This window comes from Dermacentor albipictus, chromosome 1, assembly GCF_038994185.2.
Source record: "Dermacentor albipictus isolate Rhodes 1998 colony chromosome 1, USDA_Dalb.pri_finalv2, whole genome shotgun sequence".
Classification (NCBI taxonomy): domain Eukaryota; kingdom Metazoa; phylum Arthropoda; class Arachnida; order Ixodida; family Ixodidae; genus Dermacentor; species Dermacentor albipictus.
The window spans coordinates 232,058,849-232,064,557 of NC_091821.1; positions in this window are offsets into that span (position 1 = coordinate 232,058,849).

Genomic DNA, 5,709 nt, shown 5'->3' on the forward strand with positions numbered 1-5,709 from the left:
GGCTTCGATCGGACACCTTGTGCTCGGTAGTAGAATGCCATACCCGGCAGCTGCTGCGGCGATTGAGATACGCAGATTACGTCTGTTATAATTCAGCTTATAATGTCTCATTATCCATGTCCTAAGCCTAGAGGTCACCTAGTGTTGTTAAATGCGAGCTAGTTATAGCCCAGAATAGTTCACGTTCTTCAAGTAGCGCTTCATGCCACGCGCACAAGAAAGCGGAACTTTATCTCGCAAGAAACTTTTAAACGCAAATAATCAGTGGTGGATCGTGACGATGATGATGAGGATAGAGTTGCCAACCGCCCCTAATTTAGTGGCACAGTCCCAATTTTTGAGTCAATGTCCCGTATGCCGACTGGACCCAGTCGGGACTTTTGCTTTTTTTATAGCGCGCGCAGCTCTTAGGCTCCCGTTCCTGCACTAAGCGTCGGCGTCGGCGTCGGCGTAACCGAGCGAACGAGCACAGCGAAGGATGAAAGAGCGAACGCGGAGCGCAGCGGGGGATGAAATACGGCGATAGCGAAGAGCGCGCGAGGAGGAAAGCGGAGGAGGAGGGTGCAGCGAAAGCGTGAGAAGAAAAGCGTTGTGCTGCGCAAGACGGGCTTTGCGGCGGCGAGCGCGTCCACCGGTACCTTGTATGGAAACAAAGCGCTGCGTGAGCGGAGGTCTGTCTGCGGCGGGTGTTGTGAATCGCGCGCGCCTGCGCATCACCTACGCGCTGCCTCTCGCGATCTCCCGATTAGCGAAGCAGTGGCGCCATACTTCGCTCCGTTTGCAATGTGCCGCACGAGACAGACTGTCCGCGCCAGCCATCTTATTCATAGCGTTCTTTTTCTAGTATTAACCGTGCACCTATATAATCATAATACAAAATGTTGACATGCTTACTTCTTTCACGTGTAGAGCTGCGCTCAAATTTCGCATTAGGAAGTATCGTAATCGCTGGTGATTTTTTTTCTGCTGGCTAACAATACATCAAGGAGATTTCCTTTTTATAATGCCTGACAGCTCCTTTAATTGCACACTCTTTCTTGTGTTGTCTGGCGTTCTCTGTTTCCTAAGGCACAAACTAAAAATGCCTCTCCTAATGTGAAATTACTGTGTTATTTTACATTTATTAGACCAAAGTTAGAGTATGCATGTGTATCATGGGATCCTTACACTAAGTCAAATATCGCGCGTCTTGAAAAAATACAAAGGCAGTTAGGTTTATATTTCATAAATTCGCAAGACTGGACTATCCCTCTAAAATTATGACAGAAAACTCCATACCCACTCTTGAATCACGCTGAAAGCTGCTAATTAAGGCTTGAATTCCTTTCCTTTCTTCTCAACAACAGGCTTGAAATTAAACCATCGACTTACATAACGCCTGCAATAACACGGCACACAAGACAGCATCATCCGGACTCACTAACACCCTATTATGCTCGAACTGACACGTTTAAATTTTCTTTTTTTCCCAGAACAATGTCAGACTGGAACGACAGTTTACAGACACCGTGTGACTAAAAATTGTATGAAATTGTATTTGCTTGTTCCTAATTTATTCTGTTTTGTTTGCATGCATTCTATTGCCCCTACGCTTGGAACGAAAGGTCTGCAGTATGTACTAAATAAATGAATAAAAATAAAATAAATTGTCGTAAACGCAAAGGCGGTTTCGTTTTTGTAGTGGTTCTAGTTGTGTTGTTGGCCCTAACTGCTCACAGTACCTCTATCCGTATTGGTAGACTTACTAGACAGACAACTATACTGTACCTTTCTTGTTGTAAATTGCTACATTGGTACGACGTAAAAAAAAATGATGTTACACTTTTCGTTCTTCTTATTTATTTATTCTATTTAATATTTTTGCACGGGACATTTTATATTGCTTGTGTTACTTACATCTGCTACTGTAGAATGACTTGTTGGGCTAGTTGGTGTTGTAATTGTGCCTTCGCGCTACACTATGTCGACAATCGGCGGCTATGTTTCTATCTTTTCTATATACCTCAATACTGAATATACCTCAATACTGAATAAAATATGAATTTGACATTATCTGATATATTGAAACAGGCAATGCTCATAATCAAAAACGATCGTCAGCTAATTTTGGATTGGTGTGACACTTGTTTGATGACTCTAAATTCATCCGAATTGCAAAGTATTTTCTTTCACTCGTAAACACTCAATCTCTAATTTTCCATATCACATAAGTAATAACCCGATATTTCCAGCTCATATAAGTCCTTAGGCATTAATTTCGCATCAAGCCTTTCCTGGACGTATCACGTTACTAGTACATGTGCTAATGCTTCGAAATCAATGGGTACTTACGCTGAAACCTACGTAATTCGCCCTCCAACATCCCCAAGCTAGCTTATCAGTCGTTTGCTCGCCCCCAGCTGGAATTGGTCTCTCCAATCTGGTCACCCTATCACAACAACCTAATCAGCGTATTAGAATCAGTTCTAAATAGGACCGTTAGGCTTATCTCGCGTAGCTATACCTACAATTCAAGCACCTACCAAATAAAATTTGATATTTCACTACCGCCCTTATGTACGCCACGTGATTTTGCACTCTTATCATTACTTCACAAGTACGTTTATGCAGCTAGAAAATCTTATTTACGGCTGGAAGTCGAACCTTGCACATCACGCAGATTACATAATCACCTCAGCTTCTAGCGCGTCTACGGGAACACTTACACATTCAGTTGATCGGCGCTTCCTCGTGCCATTCGGTTATGGAACGCTCTTCCTGTTTTCATCGTCTCCGAAACAAATCTTGATAAATTCCGCGAGCTCATAAGTTCATATTCCACTTCCTAACTTCAACAAAATGGATGTTGTCTTTTCTTTGGTTTTCCAGTTGTATGCGTTATGTGTGCTTTCTTGTTTATGAGCTCATTATTCTGCTTATTATTCCTATAACATTGGAGTAGCTACTTTTGTACATTGTTTCTGAAAGAAGTGTATCTTTTGTCTTTTCTCTAATATGCACATTACCGTCTCCTGTTATTTTTGTGCAATGCTCTAATGCTTCTATAAAAGGTTGTGTATGTATTTTTATACTGTCAAATGTTCATTATGTTTGTTTTGTTTGTTACATAGCCCTTATATATACTCTTTTAGACCTGTGACACCCCCCTTACCTAATGTCTCATACGAGGCCTGTAAGGAAATTTTAAATAAATAAATAAATAAATAAATAAATAAATAAATAAATAAATAAATAAATAAATAAATAAATAAATAAATAAATAAATAAATAAATGTTACCTCTGTACGCGTGTGTGTGTCGCAAAAATTTATAACTGCAGAACTGTGTCAAGAGCACTAATTTTGCATGCAGGCTGTACATGAGCTGTATTTGCTACTTCAAGATGTTGTTTTGTATTTAGTAAGATATTATGACTACATTGTCTACCATATCTCAGTTGATCTCATTTGTTAACAACCAACTGTTTAGTGCGTGTTATTGTTTCCCTCTTCTCGTTTTTGTTTGTATCGACTTCTGCATGGGTTCGAAAAAGGCTTGCAGTGCGTACAAATGAAGAAAAAAAACATTATATTGAAAAACAACTAGCTCTTAATGAAACCACATACAGCTTATGGCAAAATAAATCGAAGATGATGTGGTTTCTTCATATTAAAACATGTGTAGCTTTGTTTGAGATGTATAGAAAAGACAAGTTTCGAAAAGTGCAAATTATGTCAAAAGCACATCGTACAATACGAAAACTGAAAAGTCGTATTGTTGAGAACGAAAACACCGGGCACGAAGACGACAAATGTGCGCTACGAAATATAATATACTCTAAAACCTAAAGAATAAGAAAGAAAATAGCAGGCACAGGCATACAGTTAATATAGCAGTCATTTTGTAAAACTCCTGGACACTGCCATCAAGGACAGGCAGGTAAGTTAATTTCTGACTTCTTTCAAAGACAACGTCGCAGTTAACAGTATGAATCGAAGCGTGTTACATAAGGATTGAAGTGAACCGCCAAATATATCAATATGCTCAGAAGAGTAATTGTATGTTCTATGAACGCGTTTTATTGGATTTTTATTGGAGCTTTGTAGAGAGAGATGTATATGCTTTTAATATTGGAAAGAGAGAGAGGTGAGCCTGAAGCACATGCTTCTGACGTGCTACTCTGCGCGTAGCGATGAAGAATTAAGGGACAGAAAAGGCAGATGATGGTAACGGGTGAAGACGTTGAAACAAATGCACAATGTGACATGGTTTCTTCTTGCGCTGTGTACTCAATGACGAGGACGGGAACGAGGACGACGACAACGGATAGTGCGCAACATCCGAAGTAGCGCACTATCCGTTGTCGTCGTCTTTGTTCCCGCACTCGCCATGAAGTACACAGCACAAGACGAAACTATGAACAGCCACCAACTAGCTCAATTCATCGCTCTTTTGAACGATGTGACACAGCTGCGGTAACGATGCTTTGGGCTAATGGAGAGCAGTCAACATGGTCGCCACAGCCTACTTTACTTGCACTGTTTTTTTAGCCACAAACATCTTCAAATCACTAAGCAACTGCTGAGAAGTGCTAATAGTTTGCTTGAGCATCTTTAGTAGATTCTTTACGTGGCAGTTCGACGCTCAGCTTTCGCCGTGCTGTTGTCGTGCGGACTGAGGTTCGAAGCTTCAGTTCCTCGAAAATAAGGAAGGCCACGTTTGCCAGAGTTCCAATCCAGTCTGGTGCTGTTTACACGAGGCTGAGCTTTCAGAAGAATATCTTCAGCGTGTAAAATGGCCTATGTAGCCTTGTACGCAGCCACTGAGCTTGCTGCTTTTCGTAGCGCACTTCCTGTGATTCGTGAGAAGCCGCCCAAGAAAGGAGTGTTTTCCCTGACTCAGATCTACATTGCTTGCTTTCCGCCTTACATTGTGGACCTGCGAAGGACCAGTTCCGGAAACTCAATATCTCCCTCACCACCTCATCGAGCAAGGACACGACGTTATGTTTCAGTGGCTCCCAAGCCACTGTGGCATAGTAGGCAACGAACGATACGATGAAGAGTATGTGCAGGAATGCACACCACTGTCAAGAGCAGATGCAGCACCGAAACTTCGGGTAGTTTTTAATGATCCCGCACAATCCTTGTGGAACACGGCGAGCTTCCAGCACACACATCTGCATCGACTTAATCCCCCTCTTCGGCTTCGTGCTCCACCTGAGCTATCCTGACCCGAGATAACAGTTCTTTTCCCACTGTGTCTTGGCGTCGCTGTCACAAAATTATCGGATTTCCGCATCGGCATGGACGACAATTCAGCTTATGACGACTTTGGCGGCGTGGAAATAATAGAACATGTTCTTTGCTGCTGTACTTGCTACAAAATGCAGAGGCAGTCGCTCGGGACAGCGTTTACCCGTCTCGACGACCGGCCTCTATGGTTGTCACGTCAGAAGTCGGTCAATGTATTGAAAGTTTTACGTTCAAGTGCCCTAATAGAGAGAATAATTCTTTCAGGCGTTTTCCACTCCTCTATTAAAATTTGTTCTCCGCTATTTATTTCGTCTTTATTTCCCCCTTCCCCTTCCCCCAGTGCGGTGCAGCGGACCAGAAGTTTCTCTTCCCTTAACCCTGCCTTTCCTATCTCATTTCTCTCTCTCTCTCTTTTGCGGAACTCGCTATGTAATGCCATAGATTAGTTTTGGGTAATCTACGACACTGTGAACAA